Here is a 23387-nt window from a genome sequence, read left to right as displayed (position 1 = left end):
TAACAAAACAATTTACTGTATCCCACTTCTGCATAATAATACTGCAGCCACAAAACATGAACGAGAGAAAAAAAAAACGAAAATAAAAGTTAAGTCGCAATGAAAATGCACCATATACAACAACAAAACACAGTGCTCATACAAGCGTCTGCCAACAGCAAAGTGTGTCAAAGGCTTTAGGAAGACTGTGCAGTGCTTCTTAACAACAAATTGCCTCCAATGAGCGTGATGTGACGGTTTTTTACATTAGATTCGTTTTAATGCAAGATCTTTTAATGTTTCACACGTACGAACATGCGGGCTTCCTGCGTCATCGTAGCTGCGCAAGTGCAGTGACGCCTGTTATCTGGCGCTCTCTGGCACCTGCTGAAACATACCTTTCTAATAGGTCACGGAAAAATATTGCCAATATTGCTTTGAAAAGCGTTACTTTCAAAGTAAATTTCCTTTTATGTAAGATAAACTATGTGAGAAAGTGTACGACGAATTTTTTAAATCACAGAGCGTTTGACTGTCATTTAAAAATCAACTCTTTGGGGACGACTATATGAAGAATTTCGAGCGCAGAAGATCAGACATTTACGTCGTTATTAAAAAAATTTACTGGCACATTTATGTGATGTATGACGTGCAGAAAAGATCAACAATATATGTGGAAGCTTAGCTTCTCTTGCAGCTTATTAATCTTAGAGACCAATATTATATGTGATAGCTTTGCTTTTCTTGTAACAACCATTGTACATTAATTTAAGTCATTAATTTTTCTTATTTGTGTGTTCGCGCTACTTAAGAGTGATCTTGCTATTGGCTGACTACCTCACGTGTCAAATGCTGTCATCAGCTGGCGAGATCAGGTGACATGAACTGTGACTGGCTTACAAAAGCGCGTCGCAATCTCGATTTTAATGCTTCGGAAAGTAACATGCGGTGTTTGGTGGAATTTGAATTTATACCTTCGTAACACGGAGATATGCAGTGTACATGTTGCTGCACATCAAAGATCTTTCCAAAAGTGTTTTTTTTCCCCTGAGTTTCATTTTCTAAAGTGCCGGGAAATTCTACGCCGGTGTATAAAACCATAAACCATAAAAGGATTGATAAGTGCCGAGAAAAAGTATACTGTCACTTAGTATGGAAAAAGTGTGTTTTGACCCGGGAGAAAGTGTATTTTCAACCGGGAAATCCGGGAATAATTTTTCCTTGTCCATGTAGACACCCTGTTATCCTATAGCGTCCCGTACGATTGTTTATAGCAGAGTGAATTAAGAGATTATATAAAGTGCGTTTTGCCAACTAATTCCTCAACTATTTTGACCATTGTTTACAAATGAACTTTTTTTTTTTACTTTGACAGTGTGTGATGAGTGCTGTTTCTTTTTTTTTTTTTTTTTTTACTGTAAATCTGTGTTACACTGTGGGTCGACAGCTTACTTTGACAGTGTGTGACGAGTGCTGTTGTAAACTGTTACACAGAATAAAAGGGCATAAAATGATTTGTTTCTTTGTTTTAAAAAGTGATATCCAAATAGGGTATTTTTTGATATTGCTTACTGGTGTTTTCTTTTGTTGTTCCTTACCGTTTAGCTGGCTTGTAGTGTTGTCACTGCAGTGAACAACTATATGTTCATCAACAAAATGTGTCAAAATGTTAATCTTTAAATGACCCTGAAGAAGAGAAGTAGAAGGGAATAGCACTGTGAGGTAACACTTCACAAAAGAATTCTGATATACAGTCAAACCTCAGTATAAAGAATTTCATGGGACCATGAAAATTAAATCGTTGTACCAGAGTTATAATTCTAATGAGGCTTTTTTATTTTGACTTGGAGCAAGAAGTCATGTTTTCGTGGCTGCGAAGTACATTACTGTAGCGCTTTTCTGATGAAAAATAACATTGAAAGACAAATAATGAAACACATTTTGTTTACTTAATTTATTAATATTGTACCTGTAAAATATCTTAAGTTCGTGTGCAGAAAAATTCACTTAGTTTCCTTTGTTTCTTTTTTCTTAAAGGCTCTCTCATGAGTATTGTCTTTATCTCCTTTAACGCAATCATTTGCTGTGCTGAAACACTGGGAATTGAAGATGCTACTTGCTGAATGGTTTCCAACTGACCTATTAGCTCCATCAGAGTGGGGGTCACACTTATAACATCACTGTCATCATCAGAATCTTCAACAGGCGAATTACCCTTTAACACTTTGAAGATAGATTTGTTGGTTTGTGCTTCAATCACGAACACTTCATAATCCTGCTGACAAGTATTCAACTGCTGAAACATCTATCATTATACCAGTAACTGCTGAATAAATCTCCAGGTCACTTTGAATATTATCCTGCATTTTTCATCGACCACAATATTCTCACCAACGACTTGACTTTTGGAAATTCTTGCGTTTTTCCATCAGTTTACAATCACATTCTCGTCTGTGTTGTACAAATTTTCAAGACTGTATTTTTTCTAACAGTTTACACATGGTGTTTTTCATACAAAATTCTGCATCACCATAAGATGCTGATTTTTCTTCTCCTGAAATTACTTTAAAATGATCGACTTTCCTTAAATCTTTGCAACCATCCATTACTTGCCTTAAAATTAGAATCACCAAGCAACTTTGTGAAATCTAAGGCCTTTTAACATATCAACGGACCATTAATTGGTAAATTCTGCACATGCATATCATTAAACCATTGCAGTGTAGCACTGTCCACATCAGCAGCAGTAGCAGCCGCAGCCATCTTCATTCTTTTTCTTGGAGGGTTAAATTTGCCATCTACAAAACTTTCTGCAGTTTTTTATTTTTTAAGTAATGTAGCTAACATTGATTGTGCAAGTCCGTACTTCCTCCCCATGTCTACTTGTTTCATTCTGTTATCTATGTCTTTGAGAACCTCCTTATTTGCTTCAGAGTTCCAGCCATTGTCCAAATCTTAGTGAAGTCCAAAGTGTTTACATCAACTAAAAATATTCAGATTGCAAAAATCACGGACATTAGCTATGTGTGAGCCCAACAAAACACTTCTCTCTGCTACTGAAGCTCAAAAATGGACAAACTAAACACTCGTTCAAACAAAGGAGCTCTTTGATGTTTGCCGCTCAGCACAGCTCGCCTGCAGCTGTACGCTTTTCTCTTTACTGCTAGAGTAAATACAGTACTGTAGTATGTAGTGAAGTTTCCATAGTAAAGCGCTGAAAGTCTAGTAGCTAAATAAACAATACTTACCGCTATAGTGAGCTTCTTAGAAGTAGGAAATAGTAAATACCTCAATTTTGTCTTCATTATAACGGGGTGTTGCTAAATTTACTTCATCATTGTAATGAGGGGTCATTAACATAGTACATATAGGAACTCAGCCAGTGCCATATAAAATTATCACTGGACCCGGGTTTATCGGTGTATTGATAATCTTTATATGGAGGTTTGACTGTACAAGGTTTGTTCGAAAAGTAATGCAATTTTTCTCCAGTGTCCCTATTGGTTCGAAAATAGTCAGAATGGCCAAGTTAGATAAAGAGGACTCATAGCTTTGCAGTGCTGCTTACCTCAGTCTGCTCTGAGCTCTGGCAGCATCATTATTGATATTTATGTAAACTTCCTCCTTGTGTCAGTACACACGATGGAGTAAATGTGTGAATAACCATACATGTTAAAGTTCTGTGCTAAACTCTACAGTAGTTTAGCCAATATGTACTAAATTATTTAAGTTTTAAGGTGGTTAAAGATATTAAAGTTTGGCAGCAAAGAGGTGGAAGATGAATCCCATTGTGTGTGGCCATCAGCCAACAAAAGTGGCCAAATGTGTATCATGTTCATCTTATGAAGACTAATATAATAGAGGGAAACATTCCACGTGGGAAAAATATATCTAAAAAGAAAGATGATGAAACTTACCAAACAAAAGCGCTGGCAGGTCGATAGACACACAAACAAACACAAACATACACACAAAATTCTAGCTTTCGCAACCAATGGTTGCCTCGTCAGGAAAGAGGGAAGGAGAAGGAAAGACAAAAGGATATGGGTTTTAAGGGAGAGGGTAAGGAGTCATTCCAATCCCGGGAGCGGAAAGACTTACCTTAGGGGGAAAAAAGGACAGGTATACACTCGCACACACACACATATCCATCCACACATACACAGACACAAGCAGACATTTGTAAAGGCAAAGAGTTTGGGCAGAGATGATTGTTGGCTTCAAATTAATGATATGAATATAATAGAGGGAAACATTCCACGTGGGAAAAATATATCTAAAAAGAAAGATGATGAAACTTACCAAACTCTTTGCCTTTACAAATGTCTGCTTGTGTCTGTGTATGTGTGGATGGATATGTGTGTGTGTGCGAGTGTATACCTGTCCTTTTTTCCCCCTAAGGTAAGTCTTTCCGCTCCCGGGATTGGAATGACTCCTTACCCTCTCCCTTAAAACCCATATCCTTTTGTCTTTCCTTCTCCTTCCCTCTTTCCTGACGAGGCAACCATTGGTTGCGAAAGCTAGAATTTTGTGTGTATGTTTGTGTTTGTTTGTGTGTCTATCGACCTGCCAGCGCTTTTGTTTGGTAAGTTTCATCATCTTTCTTTTTAGACTTATGAAGACTAATTGTTGAGTGAGTGTGCAGATCATAGCATAGGCTCTTGGGACCAATTGTGTGAAACCAGTTGACCTTAGATTAATGCAGAAAATTACCTCATATCAAGATGAACTTGGAAATTACATTGTATAACTACTAATCTCAGGTTATATGATCATGAACTGGGGCCATAACTGACTGGTGAAATGACACAGATCAAGAATCATCAGTCACAATGTAATGACTTTACAAAACAATGCCTTTGTTTCGTACAAATGTGAGTTCAAAAGAAGGAAATAATAAAGAAGTTATTATTAACACAAAAATGTTACATAAATATGTGAACACACACACACACACACACACACACACACACACACACACACACACACACACACACACTTTTTTTTTTATCTGATAAGGTTAGGTAAACGAAATTGTTAGCTTTGTAAGTAGTGAATGCAGATAATAAGTGATCTTCTTGGAGACTGGAGACAATTTGTAATTAATCTGATTATTTTAAAACATTTTATAGTCTTTAATGATGTAATAAGAAAGAGGAATTCGAAAGTTTTACTGTGAGAAGTTTTGTACATATAGTTCGACAGCAGTCAGTAATGATTGAACACCTCTTACAGAATGTTTCCGAAGCTCAAGTAGCAGGAACTTCACCATTCAGATTAAATGTGTATCTACAAAACAAGTGGTTAAACTGCTATGACAACTGCATGCATGTTGATGAACAAAACTAGTAGCAAGTATATGTAATTCAGTTAATAATTATCTAGTGCTGGCTCAGTAGTTGCATTCTGGAATACAGTCCAGAGTATCTCAGGTTTGATCCCAGGTCAGTTCTTAGAATTGTTTTTTTTTTTCACTTGCCATTTCTTTTGTGTTTGGTAGTTGTGTCGATTTGCAAACCACAGAGTTATTTAAAATTAGGACTCAGAGTAAATTAATTGCATAGCATTTACTATAGCTGCAGCATTAGACTTGCACGAAATGAAATAGCTGTCAGTTCACTGGATGAGGAACCTGAAATAAATGACACTGTATTTGTCAGGAGAAGAGTCTATGAAGAAATTACAGCACCAGCAGAAAATGAAGCTAACAAGAGTCTCGATCCAAGGGCAGCATTTACTAACATCTACATTTACATCCATACTCCGCAAGCCACCTGACGGTGTGTGGCGGAGGGTACCTTGAGTACCTCTATCGGTTCTCCCTTCTATTCCAGTCTCGTATTGTTCGTGGAAAGGAGGACTGTCGGTATGCCTCTGTGTGGGCTCTAATCTCTCTAATTTTATCCTCATGGTCTCTTTATGAGATATACGTAGGAGGGAGCAATATACTGCTTGACTCCTCGGTGAAGGTATGTTCTCGAAACTTCAACAAAAGCCCATACCGAGCTTGCGTCTCTCCTGCAGAGTATTTCACTGGAGTTTATCTATCATCTCCGTAACGCTTTCGCGATTACTAAATGATCCTGTAATGAAGCGAGATGCTCTCCGTTGGATCTTCTCTCTCTCTTCTATCAACCCTATCTGGTACGGAGCCCACACTGGTGAGCAGTATTCAAGCAGTGGGCGAACAAGTGTACTGTAACCTACTTCCTTTGTTTTCAGATTGCATTTCCTTTGGATTCTTCCAGTGAATCTGTCTGGCATCTGCTTTACCGACGATCAACTTCCATTTTAAATCACTCTTAATGCGTACTCCCAGATAATTTGTGGAATTAATTGCTTGCAGTTGCTGACCTGCTATATTGTAGCTAAATGATAAGGGATCTTTCTTTCTATGTATTCTCAGCACGTTACACATGTATACATTGAGATTCAATTGCCACCGTGCATCATGCGTCAATTCGCTGTTACAACCTTATACCACAGCATCATCCGCAAAAAGCCTCAGTGAACTTGTGATGTTATCCACAAGGTCATTTATGTATAATGTGAATAGCAACGGTCCTACGACACTCCCCTGCGGCACACCTGAAATCACTCTTACTTCGGAAGACTTCTCTCCATTGAGAATGACATGCTGCGTTCTGTTATCTAGGAACTCTTCAATCCAATCACACAATTGGTCTGATAGTCCATATGCTCTTACTTTATTCATTAAATGACTGGGGGGAACTGTATCGAATGCCTTCCGGAAGTCAAGAAACACGGCATCTACCTGGGAACCCATGTCTATGGCCCTCTGAGTCCCGTGGACGAATGGCATGAGCTGGGTTTCACACGATCGTCTTTTTTGAAACCCATGCCGATTCCTACAGAGTAGATTTCTAGTCTCCAGAAAAGTCATTATACTCGAACATAATACATGTTCCAAAATTCTACAACTGATCGACATTAGAGATATAGGTCTATAGTTCTGCATATCTGTTCAATGTCCCTTCTTGAAAATGGGGATGACCTGTGCCCTTTTCCAATCCTTTGGAATGCTACGCTCTTCTAGAGACCTACGGTACACCGCTGCAAGGGGGGGAAAGGGGGGGGGGGTGAGGCGGCGGCGGCGGCGGCAAGTTCCTTCGCATACTCTGCGTAAAATCGAACTGGTATCCCATCACGTCCAGCGGCCTTTCCTCTTTTGAGCGATTTTAATTGTTTCTCTATCCCTCTGTCGTCTATTTCGATATCTACCATTTTGTCATCTGTGTGGCGACAATCTAGAGAAGGAACTACAGTGCAGTCTTCCTCTGTCAAACAGCTTTGGAAAAAGACATTTAGTATTTCGGCCTTTAGTCTGTCATCCTCTGTTTCAGTACCATTTTGGTTACAGAGTGTCTGGACATTTTGTTTTGATCCACCTTCCGCTTTGACATAAGACCAAAATTTCTTAGGATTTTCGGCCAAGTCAGTACATAAAACTGTCGCATAGCCCTCCTCACACTACATTTTGCTTCGCATAATTTTTGTTTGTCTGCAAGGCTTTGGCTATATTTATGTTTGCTGTGAAGTTTCCTTTGCTTTCGCAGCAGTTTTCTAACTCGGTTGTGGTACCGCGGTGGCTCTTTTCCATCTCTTGTCCACTGATCCTCAACACTATCTGTACTTGAGATAAAACTTTTGTGCTGAGTTGTCAAGTATTCTGAAATCTGCTTTTTGTCACGTTTGCTAAACAGAAAAATCTTCCTACCTTTTTTAATATTTCTATTTACGGCTGAAATCATCGATGCAGTAACCGCTTTATGATCGCTGATTCCCTGTTCTGCGTTAACTGTTTCAAATAGTTCGGGTCTGTTTGTCACCAGAAGGTCTAATATGTTATCTTTGTCCCTGCCACCTGTTATAAACGTTTGAGTCTCCCAGTCTATATCCGGCAAATTAAAATCTCCAGCCAGAACTATAACATGGTGGGGAAGTCTACTCAAAATATTTTCCAAATTTTTCTTCAGGTGCTCTGCCACAACAGCTGCTGAGCCAGGGGACCTATAGAGATATCCAATTACCATGTTTGAGCCTGCTTTAACCGTGACCCTCACCCAAATTATTTCACATTTTGGATCTCTGTCAATTTCCTTCGATACTATTGCACTCTTTATCACTATAAACACACCTCCCCCTTCACTGTCCAGTGTATCTCTGCGGTATACATTCCAATCAGAGTTTAGAATTTCATTACATCTGGTTTCAGCCAACTTCCCGTCCCTAGTACTATGTGGACATTGTGACCGTTTATTAATCAGAGCAGTTCTGAGACCTTTCTATAGACGCTACTGCAGTTTACTTATTCCACATTAATATTGTCATTCCCTGTTGCGTTTTGCCTACTGCTACCTTGTCGCGTCTCAGGAGGCATTTTGTCGGGCCTAGGGAGGGAATTCTCTAACCTAAAAAACCCATATGTGCACTCCACAGGTACTCCGCTATACCCTTGTAGCCGCGTCCTGCGTGTAGTGCATGCCTGACCTATTCAGGGGGACCCTACATTTCTCCACCCGATAGCGGAGGTCGAGAAATTTGCACTCAGGTCTCCACAGAATTGTCTGAGCCTCTGGTTTAAGCCTTCCACTCGGCTCCAAACCACAGGACCGCAATCGGTTCTGGGAACAATACTACAAATAGGTAGCTCAGATTCCACCCCGCGAGTGAGGCTTTCCACCTTCACCAACTCCGTCAACTGCCTGTATGAACTGAGGATGACCTCTGAACCCAGACGGCAGGAGCCTTTGGTGCCGACGTGAGCAACAAGTTGCAGTCAGGTGCACCCAGTGCTCTCTATCGCCGCCGACAGTGCCTCCTCCACATCTTGGATGAGACCCCCTGGCAAGCAGACAGGGTGAACACTGGCCTTCTTCCCCGACCTTTCCGCTATTTCCCTAAGGGGCTCCATCACCTGCCTAATGTTGGAGCTCCCAATCACTCACTAGTAAACCCCTCCCCCCGTGTGCCTGCTCGGACCTTGCTGAAGGAGCGGCCACATGTCCACTCACAGGCAGAACAGGCGATGCCACACGGCCAGCCTCCACATTGACCCTCCGCCTCATGCGCCGCGAATGCCGCTGAACCCGCCACTCCCCTTGGGGAGAGGGTGGCCCAACCGCGCCTGGTACTCGCAAAGATGTTTCGACAGCAGTGACCATGGGTGAAGCATGGAACACTTGGGGTGTACCATGTGATGCAGAAGACTCCCCACTGCCGCTACACTCCGAGGCAGCAGCCTGAAGATGGCTGACTGAGGCCATCAGCACGCTCAGCTTTTCACGAACAGTGGCCAGCTCCTCCTGCATCCGTACACAGCAGTCACGCATCCTATCCATCCTAAGAAATCAATTTACTGTAGAATGTTAATCAACTAGACTACTAATTCACTAAAGTGCGGCTGATAGCTGACTAAACTGTGGTTACTAGACACTTCTTGTTGGAAACAATGAAAATAGCACTACCTGTCTCTGGACTGTATTCAAAACAAACACTTGCACTACTGGCACTACAGCTGACTAAAGGGACTCTCTGTGACTGTATTCAAAACAAACACGAAATCTATGGAACACTATTACTAGCACTCGAAAATTAAAGCTTTCTAAAAGCAAAAACACATGGAAGAAGAAATGACAGGTAAGAAAAATACAGTTAATACTTAAATTAACATAGCTCGCTGCACAGCAGACGTGACGCAGACAGCAGTTTCGACGACACACGAATGTCAACAACGTATTTACGTAAAAAAAAAGGTTACAAAATTGGAATTGATTTACAAAATGGTGTTTGAAAGGCTGATTTATTTTTAATTTCTTTTAATTTCTCTGGTTTCAGTGTTACCATTCTTATTTCATGTTGCACTAGCAGGTGTGTATTTTTATTTTATGTTTGCTTTTAAGGTACTCCAATATTTATTTTTTTTTGTAAAATTTGCGTTTCATATCAAGGACTTTGCTAGATAGGATTCTAAGATTGTAGATTCTATAAGAAAATCGCATCTTGTGTGTTGCATGCCTTCTTGTAATTAGATGTTACTTTTACTTCAAAATATGTTATGTATTGCTGTCACAGATAAGTTACCCTATTGTTCTTACCAGCTTAACATAAAAATTCTCTGCTTTGTCTTCATTTTCAATGTCACCAACAAGGAGAACAATGTTTTCATTTGAAGTTACAGTCAGCTTCTCATTTAATGATGTGGAGCAACTAGAGCATTCAGTGTTGTTTAAATCTGTATCAGAACAAGAAATGAACAAGAATGTTATGAATAATATTAAAAATTAAGTTTTATTTAGCAAATTAGTTTTTAAAAAAATATCTGAGCATATTAAAATCTATACAAACCACCACTGTAACTTCAGGAAGAAAATCTGCATTATCGTCATAGCGGTTGTCAATATGAGTAAATTGTGGCTTCAGGGATGCAGTTGGCTTCTGTCCATTTTTTGTAACAGTAAACCTAGTGCAAGTATCACCTCTGTTTTTATGTATTTCGACCTCAATAAGTTTTGACACTGTTCTTGCTTCAGTTTACAACAACACAAGTATCCATATGAAACTGAAATGTAATAACTGTAAAGTGTGTCTTAACATTATACGTTTTCATGTGTGAATGTTTTCTTGGTCCTTTCCTTGATAATGTCATATCACATTCTCAAACTTTCCTAGTCATGATTTGCTTCAATATTTTGTGAATTAAAGTCAACAGTAATTTCTTTTCAGGCTTTTTGTTTGTAGGCTGCAGTAACTTCATCAGCTTTTTGCTTCCTGTTGTGTCCTTATACTGGGAGAGTATAATTTCCAGGTATAAATATTTTTTGACTGAGGAGAAGTTTCAAGATCATATCTTTTTCTGTGTACTTTCTCAATCTTTGCAATATGACACCTTCATTTATAAATAGTATGTATGTGTGATGTAAGATTAATATCTTTGGCTGAAGCATGATACAGTAATCATTTGAGTAACTGTTCTCTAGCAGTGTTGCCGAGCATGTTTTGTGCTAATTTAGATCAACACTAAACCTCGTTCACTAGATCCAAGTTTAGTGTTACACAGTAGAGCAGATCTCTGAACAGAGTTCAGTTTCTGAATGAAGGTAAAAATTGATACCCAGTCAGTGATATTTATACAATTGGCCCTAAACCAATGTCCATGATATAGCTGGTGACAGTTTGAACGTGAGGAAAATTTTGGCCAAGCTGATCCAAAAACTATTAACTGACAATCACAAGAACAACTGAGAGGTGATCACAAGTGAACTTTGGAATGTTTACAAATTAAACCTTATTTGCTGGACAGTGTCATTACCAGCATTGAAAGAAAAGTGTTTGGCTATGACCCAGAGAAAGAGTGCCATACTTATGAATGGCACACCTCAGGTTCCCCTCTGAATAAGCAAGTTGAAATTGAAACTCATTGTAACAGTCTTTTGTAGCTCACAAAGAACTCATACCTCAAAGGCAGACAGTCAGTACTAAGAAAGATCTTCCAAACACAGAAAGAAAATGCCAATACCTGACAGTTGCACCACTACAATACCCCCAGCCCCACCCCTCTACATGTCTGGAAGTTCACGGTCAAGCTCAAATTGGCAATACTATCCCATCCCCCCGAAAGTCCTTGCCTAGCTCTGGCAGAATTTTTCCTGTTCCTCAAAATCAAGACCAGTTTGAAAGCAATCACCTTTTATGACCAACAAGGGGGCTGGATATCTAAAACAATGTGGATGCGTACACTGCATGGCAAGGTTGCTCAGAAGAATGTGGAGATAATGAAACTGGTGTACCTGAAATAATTTTAAATTTTCCTAACAATATCTCAGTTTTTTACAAATATAATTGCTTTACTTTTTGGACACTCCCCATAAAGCTACATTGAATGAGTTTTCACAGAAACCCAATGGCTTCATACTGTGTGAGCACTTTTAGATTACCCCAAACTATTCTGCTTTAGAAACTCCAAATACAGAGACCTCTCATTTCTGGTGTTCAGGAAGGAATTCTTTAAATTACAAAAATTGCATTCTGTATAGAGCTTCAACAGTTCTTTTGAAAACACATTTGTATATAGATTCAGCTTTTGCGCCCAGCATTGAAAACTGCGCAAGTGACCCCAACTGCTTTTAAAGAGTTGGTGTAGTTGTTCATGTGCAGTATCACTTATTATTGCCTTTTCATTGTTGTATCAAGTGTTGTATTGTTATAGAGTAACCTATATTACACCAGCACACTTGGATTAGTGGTGTCCAGAATGTGTACACCAACTATAAAATTTTTTTGACCTTTGTTTCAGCAATCTTCAATAGCACAGCAAAAACATGATGATCGGTTCTGTCACTTTTCTGATTGGCTTATATTACCACATCCTTACCAGCCAACTCCTCCATCACATAATCTTTGTGCTGTAGTAAAGATACAATAATCTCACTCATTTTCAAACAAGGGATATTACCTGCATCTTAAAACAAACTATTACCACTCTGCTTATTATTTGATCATTACTCTGTTAAATGTAAAACTTCCGCTTGGAAAATATAATTTGACTTTCATGTTTTTTTACTATCTTGTAATCACAGCTCACATTGAATGAATTTGTTCATCCATTGCAGAAAATTCTCATTTTTCCTGTTTGTGGAGCAGAATATTTGCCTTCACAAAGTTTTCCACAGTCCTTTGAAGTAGATATTGAATATCACTTTTCTTCTTCAAAGTCATTTCAAAGGTGCTGCTAATAGGAGGTTGCCACTTTTGTGGCACATTGACAAGTTTCATTATGTTTCTCTTGCACGTTTCACTAGGTACATATTTTAAAATACCATATTCCCAGTCTCACAAAATTTTCCTGTCGCAGTATTAAAATACTGTTGATTTATCTGGAGCAAAACTCTGACTTTAAGTTCTGGTGCCCTGCTGTCAGGAATCACTGCGTGCTTCTGCATTTTAGCAGTGCTGAACATTAGTTTAATACATTTTTTCTTGATTGAGATAAAATATCGATTACATTTGTTCTTTTGTGGGATTTCTTGAATTTCGATTGTGCTGCATTGTCGTGTGGGCATCTGCGTGAAACTCCTCCACCACACGACTAAAAATATGGCAGTGTACCAAATTGTAGCTAAATAAGTATGGTTAAAAAGAACGAACATTGAACACAGAAACTTTTCCAAGGGGTTTTAGAGCTAATTTTCACACAGTTCACTAGATATTAAGTATTTTGTTCATTGTGTAGTGTACATTACAATAGGCTTCATTGCAAGTACATAAATACAATACAGATGATTCAGCAAGTACAGATGTTATTCAGAAAATTAAAATCAGTAATGTGCATGTCAGAGGACTCATTCATATTGCACAGTTGGTTGTTTGTCAGAAGCTTATTAAGTTTTCCAGTGATACTGACCAAGCAGAGAGTGATAATGAAGTTCACAGTTGTTAGTACCCTGAGCCAAGTAAAAATAGGAAGCAGTGTTCCATAGAGCCAGCCCTACACATACGAACAATCTTTTTCTTTTTCTTTTGAAAATTTTAATGATATGAGAAGAGTGTCCCCACATCAGTCAGCCATACAAAATATGTGACTGGAAGAGCCCAAAATGTATCACATAATCACTGCTATTCATATCTTTGTTTTGTCTCTAGATAAGAGACCTGTGAAATGTTTTTGCATACCTTATAAACAGGCTCTTCCCCAATTAAATTTTGGTCAGTATGAGTTCTGACAAGTTTGGTTCTCTATATCCTTACACAACCAGTTATTTAGTTCTGTTGTGTTATAACCCAGGTGACACTGAAGATAAATATATTTGTCTTCTGACTGTTTGCTACTGTAGCTTCTGAATTGTTGAATGCTAGTAATGATCAGAAAGACAAATACTATATACTATGTAATTCTGATCAGACTTCTATGAAAGCAAAGGCAACATACATGAGAAATGAATGCTGAAAATTTTTATGAAAAGGAATTTCATTAAACTAGTCAAAGCTTCAGTTAAATCTCCTGAAATCTGATTTCCATGTTGTAATACTCTATTATATCACACACACTCTGAAATTTCAGGTATGATTAATTTGATTTTACTAGAGGATGCAAAGACGGGAACTTATTGGAACATGATAAAGATAGAAGAATCATTACAGAGGAATTTCTACTCAACCAGAATTATTGGAAAACACAAGTTCATGTTTTATTTCCACTTATCGTGAATTTTCAAAACAACAGACATGTATCACTGTAGTCACTGATATTATTGTATCAGCACTTTCTTCATTAACATGATGATGATGATGATGATGATGATGATGATGATGATGATGATGATGATGATGATGATGATCATCATCATCATCATCGTGCTTGCAATATGAAACAATTATCATATTGTGAAACAGTATAGTTACAAGTTATAAAAGTAAAAGGCAAATGGGAAGTAGAATCATGAACAGTAGACAGTAACTGCAAGTCAATTTGAAATTTGAGTAAACTACAGTAAAATGAAAACTTGTACCAACTGCCCTAAAACCACTAAGAGAGAGTTTATTTCAAAGAACTTTATTAGTGGTGGTTAACACAGATACAAAATTCCTATTTACAAGAACACTGTTTTAGTACACATTGATGAAGGTACTGTATCAATGCATCATAAATGTGACATCACATCTGTTGATTGTTAAATAAGGTTGATTGTACCAGAGACAGTTAGATTTTAACCCTGCTAAAGAAGTCAAATGTTCCTGTCAAAAAAGGAGTAAACATATGACACACGATTCTAATATATCTTCATTTGCACATAGTGGTGACAAAGCGGTTTAGCAATAAACACGTGCGTATTATTCAGTGAACATGCAAATAATTACTGGACAATCATTACTTAAAAATCAGTTGTATCAAATGTTAAAAGAGCATTGGAGGGGATTTGTTTTCCCCTGCATCAGTTTTTGTGTTGTAAAGTTAAAACATGATCTACCTATTTAGAAGAAAATTACTGCATTAACTTCCAAGGCAAGTAGATGCGTTGGTGATTGAAGGTGTCATACCAGGATTGATTAACTCTGCTGTCTAGGAATAATCAAAGGTTGCCCCACTGATCAGTGTGATTATGAAGATATGGCTTTTTTTCCCCTCATCTTCCAAGTAGTTGAATGGAGGAAGAAATTGGCTCTGGCCATGTTAATGGAGCTATCCAAGAATTTGCCTAAAGTGATTCAGAGGAACATTAATTAGGATGCATAGACAGAGATTTTAACTTTGTTCCATCTGAATACAAATTAACAAGTTCCTGAATTACTGTGCAATCTAACTTGTTGTAGCCACACTGTCTTGTTTTTACTAATGCAAGTTCAGATTCCAGGTATAACTGTGTGTCTGTTGTATGTAAAAGGTCGTAGTCATTAGTTGGCTGGAAAAGCTGTGCTGTGTACTGAATGACTGAAATATTAATTTGAGCTAGGACTTTTCAATTGGTGAAGCTGTCCCCAGGGGCTCAGCATTCATTTGCTGGGTACGGGCTTGGCGACCCTGGGCTTCCTGAGCTGAGAACTGGTAAGTGCCGCCAGTCCCCTGTTACCGTAAGCTCTGAGCATACTTCAGCGACCACCGTGCGGCGCGGCGGTGGAACGTTGTGTGTCTCAGGCAATGGGGATCTTGGCTTGACCGCCTGGGTCGCTAGGATGGAATAAACCTCCCCTCAATCTCAAGGTGTGCTGCGCGCTGATGAGATGCATGGCTGTTGAGGTGGAACAGATGTTAGTGGGCAACCTCTGGGGAACCTGCCGCACCTCAGTTATATAAGGCTTACCTAGGCATGCGGGGCTCTGTCTAGGTGGACTTCTAGTTCCCTAGCTGCTCGTGGGACCGAGATGGATCCTTCGAAATCCTCTTTTCCTCCTCCCAGCGGAAAGGATGGGCCACTGGAAGGGTCTAACACCCAGTCTCTCAAGAGGGCCCGTGCTGTCAGCCCCCCTGACTCTGGCACATCTTTAACAAGTAAAGTCTTTAGTAACAGAATGCATTCTGGTAATCAGAGCGTGTTTCTCATTGTGAAATGGAAGGAGGGTAGTTTTCAGAAGGTTTCGCCCTTCTATATACAAAAGGATTTGGAGGGCATCTGTGGCTCCTTAAAATCAGTGTAGCGTTTGCTACATGGGACCATGGGACCATGCTAGTGGAAACTTCCAATTCCCAGCAAGCAACTAACCTCCAAGCTTCTAAATGCCCTGGGGAGTATGCCATAGACACTGAACTGCACAGCACCTTCATTTGTACCAAAGGTGTTGTGACATGCCGGGATCTAGTCGACATTCCCAAGGAAGAACTGCAACGTGAGTGGGCTCTGGAAGGTATCGTTGATGTAGAATATATCATGAGGAGGGTTGATGGCAGTCTTGTCAAATTCGACTCCTTCATTCTGACCTTCACTAGCACGAAACTTCCTGAACATGTTAAGCTGGCTTCCTTTACCTTAGTGTGAGACCTTATTTCCCGACCCCAATGCGCTGTTTTAAATGCCAGCGTTTTGGGCATACCACCTTAGGGTGTAAAGGTGAAGTGACTTGTGGCAACTGCGGTAAGGCTGCTCATGAAGGAGTTAGTTGCTCATCTCAAGCCAAATGTATCAATTGCTCTGGAAACCACCCTGTATGGAGTAGGGACTGCTGAATATTTTTAGAGGAACGCAAAGTCCAGGAAATAAAAACAACCAAGCTTATCCCCTACGGTGAGGCCAAAAAGATCTAAAAGTCGATGCAACTTCCCACATTTGCTACATCTTTTGCATCCATGGTTCAGAAGCCTACTCCAAAAGATGATGCCTCTATGCAGACAGAGGTGGTGAGTGTTGGCACTAACACCTGCAGCTGTCGGTGCACTTGCACCGCAGCTAGTGTTTCAGAGCCTGTAGCCCCTCCTCGGATGGCAGACAAAGGTACAGTGGCAAACTTGGGCCAGCCCCTGGCGCCTCCAACAGCTGAGGATGTTCCAAAGCCCGGTACGGCCATCATCACTCCCACGTCGGCTACCCCAAAGCCCACCAAACTGCAGAAATCTGCAATACGGCAGCAACAGCGGGTCAAATCACGTGGTAAACCGTCTTACCATGCAGATGTCGTTTTACATGAGGCTTCATCTAACTCTTCCCCAGAGCTCGTGGAGTATGACGCATGTGTTGGGCAATCATCTCACCCCACGCCTACCGAGCGAGGTGGCGCAGTGGTTAGACACTGGACTCGCATTCGGGAGGACGACGGTTCAATCTCGTGTCCGGCCATCCTGATTTAGGTTTTCTGTGATTTCCCTAAATTGCTCCAGGCAAATGCCGGGATGGTGCCTGTCAAAGGGCACGGCCGACTTCCTTCCCCATCCTTCCCTAATACGATGAGATCAATGACCTCGCTGTCTGGTCTCCTTCCCCAAAAAACAACCAATCACCCCACGCCTGCCCCTCCACCTGCTGTAGTCTCCCTACCCCATCGGAGAGACAGGATGAAGGTGCTACCCCTGTCATAGAGGGCTCCCATACTTCAGTGGAACTTGCAGGGGTTCAGGACACATGTGGAGGAACTTCGGCTACTCTCTAAGGGTAGACCACTATGTCTGTGTCTCCAGGAGACTTATTTCCATCCATCATACTCCCCTGAGCTATGAAGCTATACACTCCACAAAAAGGACGACCTGCATGGAGAGAGAGCTAGAGGAGGCATAGGTATTTTCGTCAGGACGGACTACCACTCCCCGCCTCTCTTGCTTACAACGATTTTACAGGCCGTTGCTGTGTCTGTGCACGTGCGTCATCCATTGATGCGTCATCCCTCACCGACCTTCTTACACAGCTCCCCCCAACCATTCATTATTTGTGGTGATTTTAATGCCCACAGTGTGCTTTGGGGCTCTGCTATTACCTGTCCCAGGAGCAGAGCAATTGAAAGGCTTCTCCTGTCATCCCGTGCCTACTTGCTCAATGGAGGACAGAGCACTCACTTCTGCACATCGACTGGGTCATTCTCTGCCATTGATCTCTCACCAGCTCTTGCCGCCATTGCTCAAAGGGAAGTGGTTGCTGACTTGCACGGCAGTTATCACTTCCCAATCTGGATTCACTTGCCAGATGGCATGGGCCCCGAAAGGAGACCACCAAGATGGGTGCTCAGTGGAACCGACTGGACACTTTATAGCCAGTTGGCCCAGTTCAAACACTGTGCGAATGTTGAGGCGTGGATGGATCTGCGTCGGTTCCAGTGTCGGCCGACTGCTGAGAATCTTGCAGCCTTTTGGGTGGCGAGGGCAAAATGTCGCCGCATTATTCGTGAGAGCAAGAAGAGGTCGTGGCAACAGTTCCTGAACACCATTAATCGTTCCACCAAAAGTTCCGTTGTGTGGGAGACCATCAGGAGAATTTCTGGGAGAGGAGGGAGGTGCCCCATGGTTTCTGTAATGAATAACAGCACTCTCCACATGGATCCGCGAGACATTGCCCAGACTATGGCAGCATATTTTGCCACGGTTACTGCAACAACTGGTCAGGATCCGGGTTTCCAGCGCCATAGAGCAGTTGCTGAGAGGTGTAGTCTGGACTTCCAGTCCACCTCTCATGAAGTTTACAACTGCCCATTTTCTATGTGGGAGCTGGATTCTGCATTGTCTGCAGCTCGTGACACACCCCCTGGTCACGACATGATTCATTACAGTATGCTATGGCACCTCACAAGGTGCAACAAAGAAATCCTCCTCGCACTTTTTAATGCCATTTGGGTGTCAGGTCACTTTCCTGACTCGTGGTGTGAGGCAGTTTTAATTCCTTTTTTAAAACCTGGGAAAGACCGCATGAGCCCGAGTAGCTACTGTAGTGTTGCCCTCACTAGTTGCATGGGAAAGACCTTGGAGCGGATGGTCAACCGCTGCCTTGTATGGATGTTACAATCCCGGCAACTCCTTAGTCGCTCTCAGTGTGGGTTCAGGAGGTTTCGTTCCACCTTCAATAACCTTGCCCTCCTGGAGGCGGCTATCCAACTAGTTTTCCTATTCTGTCACCACCTTCTAGGTGTGTTTTTTGACATCAAGAAGGCCTACAATACCACTTGGAGACATCTCAACCTGGAGCAGCTTCACGAATGGGGTTTTCGTGGTTGTCTTCCTCTTTTTATTCAGTCTTTCCTCTCGCCACGATATTTTAGATACCGAATTGGTGATGTCCTGTCTGAACGCTTTGGGCAGGAGAACGGTGTCCCTCAGGGTAGCGTTTTAAGTGTCACTGTCTTTGCCATCGCTATTAATAGCATTACCTCCATAGTGAAAAGTCCTGTCCAGTGTTCCTGGTTTGTGGATGATTTCTCTTTGTTTTGCTCTTCTTCAAGCCTTGCAATGACAACATGTCAGTTGCAACTTACTCTTAGACATTTGGGGCCCAGAAGAGCGGTTTTAAGTTTTCCACTGAGAAGTCTGTATGTGTTCTTTTTCACCATTCTCGTTCGATTTTTAACCTTTCCTGAGTTGTGGATGAGGGACACTATCCTTACTTTTAAAGACGCAGTGAGATTTCTGGGGCTCATTTTTGACTCGAAGCTTACGTGGTTACCTCATCTTAAAGACCTAAAACGACAGTCACTTAAGGCTTTGAGTGTTTTAAAATGTCTTAGCCACAGTACATGGGGAGCTGACAGGACTTGTCTACTCCAGTTTTACAGGCCGTTTGTGCGATCTCGGCTCGATTATGGGTGCACGGTGTATGGGTCTGCGAGGCCTTCTTACTTAAAGATGTTGGATGTTGTGCACCATGAAGGGCTTTGGTTGGCCATTGGGGCATTCAGAACTAGCCCCATACCAAGCCTCTGTGCAGAGGCTGGTGAAACGCCACTTCATATGCTGCGACAGCTACTTAAGGTGCACCAGGCGTATAAAACTCTGTCCACACCATACACACTTGCATACCATACCGTTGCTCAGCTTCCTCTGGCATGGGTATTTCATAACCGGCAACGTGCGATGCGGCCCTATGGCATTCGTGCACAGGATTGCCCCTATGCGATGGATATGGCTGGTCTTCATGTTTTATGTTGTGGTTGGAACAGATTTCCACCTTGGCTCCTCCGGAGACCCAGACTTATTTCAGATTTGACTAATTTTAAGAAAGATAGTACACCAGGTTTTACATTCCAATCTCTGTTTTTTAACAATTTAGATGTGCATCACAGTTTTACCGTCGTTTACACAGATGACTCCAAACAGGAGAATTTCCTTGGCTGTTCTGTAGTGTTCCCTGATCATGTTACCCGGATTCGCCTCCCTGTTGAATATACCGTATTCGCAGCAGAGCTCCACACGATCCTGAAGGCACTGCAGCTGATGAATCGTGTTCGGAACATTCGATTTCTCCTTACAGCCTTACAATCACTGCAGAATCTGTACCCAACAGAGGCGATGGTCCAGCTGATATATGACCAACTCTACCTGCTCCAATGGTGGGGTAAGGTGTCCTTCTGCTGGGTGCCTGGTCATGTAGGAATATGGGGCAATGAACAGGCCGATCGGGCTGCCAAGGAGGCCTGCAAAGAGCAGGATGTGGTCCAGTGTCCTATTCCCTTGCAGTCTGTCATTTCTGCACTCCACAAGAACTGCATGGAGTTGTGGGAGGAAGAGTGGCTGGCGGAGACAGCCAATAAACTGCGGTTGGTGAAATCAACAACTCAGCCGTGGCGTTCCTCCTGCCGGTTGCTCAGGTGGGAAGAAGTGACCCTCGCACGTCTTCGGATCGGGCACTGTCCTCTCACACATAGCTTTCTATTATGGCGAGAGGTTCCCCCATTTTGTGATGCTTGTGGTGTGCACATCTCTGTCCGGCACATTTTAACAGACTGCATTTTATACCGTGATCCAAGGGCAGAAGCACAAGTTGATGGGGTTCTGCCTTGTGTGTTAGCTAACGATGAGACGTGTGTGTCGAGGGTTTTAAAGTTTTGTGATGTGTCTGGACTCTGGCCTAAACTTTTAGGCTGGAGGTTTTAGTGTATTGAAGAGTGTCTGGCTCCTCCCTTGTTTCCTTGCGGTCAGCCAGCCACTTCCATCTGCTATATTGTTTTAGCTCCCTCTACCACTTTCTTCCTGTGTTGTCCATGTTTTACTGCTGACGACATGCTTCGTCCCATGCTTCGGTGTGGGTAGGCGCATATTTTTCATACCTTGTTACCTGTGTTTTACGTTCTGTTTTATCTTACTGTTCTGAATATTTTCTTGACACACATCTCAGTCTGTTACTGAGCGGGCGCTGAAGACCTTGCTGCCGTGCGCCCAAAAAAACCCTCTACTACAATTGGTGAAGCTGCGGGAGATGATCAGCATGCACCATAATAACACTTTCACCAGAGAATGACTATCATTTGTTCATCGATACAAACAGGAAACTATATATTTCAGTCTATGCTGAAGATTATTTTGTTCAACAGTGAAAGTAAATTGAGGCTTCTGTGGAGTCGTTGACTATGGGTGTTGTTGAGACTCCAACTGATTTTTATTGTTCGTGTGACAGATGTCATAACAGAACACATCATTCATAAATAATTGTAAACTTGAACATCATATTTTCTTCAGTACACATTTTTTTACATAGTCAGTACTTGAAGACATCAGAAATTGTCATTTCTGTTGTTGTGATGATTATTTAAATTAGGCTGTGTCAACACTACCCCATAGTGTGGGTTCAGTACCAGGTGCTCTTCAGCTCACTCGCAGGCAGGCACGCACAGCTAGTATAGGGTACCCACAAGGCAGAGCTCTATTACATACTTATTACACAGCCACTTGGCCAACATTGCCCATGTGCATTTGGCTGTGCAGAACTGTCGTACATGCAATGGCCTGACAGCCCTACTGCTCACAAGTCAGGTGTTTTGTTCATCCCTACCCACCCCTGCCTGTGGGCGCCTGTCTGCCTGCTGGCAGGCATGCAAGCTGGAACTGTCTGCCTACTTTAGATGTTGCTTTAACAGTAGTATAGTGTGTACATCTTCTTGTTTTCAAAATGAATGTTAATATGAAATTTGAATCAAACTGAACTATTGAATAAGCTGTATATAATCTTACTACATGAGTTGAATGATACTTTTTTACATATGAATATTTTTATGCATGGTTATCAGTAATTTCATAGTAATATTTATAGGGAATGACTGTACATAATTTGATAATTTCACAGTAGCTCCAAGAACTTCCCCAATTGAGAAGATACCCATTTAGAAATTTATTTTCAGTGCTTATAAGAATCATCCAATAATTTATGATCATTTGGTATCTCTCTCTCATACTGTAAACTGAATCTCGAGAATTTAAAATTAGCAGGTGATTTATTAAATTTCTCTTTTTTTTTTTTTTTTTTTGCAGGTGTGTGGCATTGCTGTTATTATTAATCAGAATTGAGAGAAATTTTAATTTTGTGTGGCTGTGATTTTAAAATTTTGGACTGAAATGGGTTCCAGTGTAGTCTTGTTAACATAAATACTCGTACTGCTGTGGTTTAAATTTCTTATGTGCCTTTTTTTAAGCAGTCTTGCACATAAAGTTCATTAATATGCCAAGTGTGAAATGATTTTAAAATAAAATTATTTTTGAAAAATTTGTGTTTATTTATTAAAAAATAAGTGAGTACTTACATATTATTTATATTTTGATGACTAGAAGACCTATCCTTGCTGAATGTTTCTATAGGATGTTACTCTTCTGTTTGGTATCAGACAGATGGGAAAATGTGGAAAAAAAAGCATAGTAGGAGTTTGCCACTCCAAAGTTACACACACACACACACACACACACACACACACACACACACACACACCTGTTATGAAATTCCCGTCGGTTTACATTTTGTTGCATAACCGAGTTATAAATATATTGTATGAAATATACTTTTTCACTTCAAAATGCACACAATTATTTGTTGAAAAAACTCGAGTTACCACTTACAGTCTTCTGAGGGCACCTTTATTTTATTTGCTGTCAAAGAGAAACTGCACAGTTTAAACTATTATATAACAAAATATGTAATTAATTAATTATATTTTTACTCTGATAGCCATATATGTAAAACATGGATTATGAAATATAACACTACAAACCAATAATGAAGATACAAACATGTATCACACATAAAATTGCAGTACAGGCTGCGATTTATGTTAAGAAGTGGGCTCACTATCTGCACTAAGTTTTTATAGTTCAGGAATACATTTCCACTTCCTTCTGAGGACACAATGTCTACTGGCAACAGTTTCCCTGAATTTAACATGTTACAGATGACATTGTTTGAACATGTATAGTGTGCATTCTCTAAGACAGGCTGTTCCAATGCTGCCCCTTCGGGTGCAAGTAACACTTGTTCAGCCTGTGGAGTTTGATTACATATGCT

General features: G+C 40.8%; 1 protein-coding gene across 1 annotated transcript in view; it reads left to right on the top strand.

Moving 5' to 3' along the window:
- The window catches only part of LOC124722877 (aspartate--tRNA ligase, cytoplasmic), a 96875-nt gene extending 74277 nt beyond the window's left edge, over nucleotides 1-22598 (top strand). Inside the window, exon 13 of the mRNA XM_047248013.1 lies at nucleotides 22367-22598. The gene's annotated coding sequence lies outside the window, so the exon portion shown is untranslated. The remainder of the gene's footprint in view (nucleotides 1-22366) is intronic.
- Nucleotides 22599-23387: the final 789 nt, after the last annotated feature.

This window comes from Schistocerca piceifrons, chromosome X, assembly GCF_021461385.2.
Source record: "Schistocerca piceifrons isolate TAMUIC-IGC-003096 chromosome X, iqSchPice1.1, whole genome shotgun sequence".
Taxonomy (NCBI): domain Eukaryota; kingdom Metazoa; phylum Arthropoda; class Insecta; order Orthoptera; family Acrididae; genus Schistocerca; species Schistocerca piceifrons.
The sequence above is the reverse complement of the archived record's forward strand: the minus strand, read 5'-3'. Positions and strand labels throughout refer to the sequence as shown.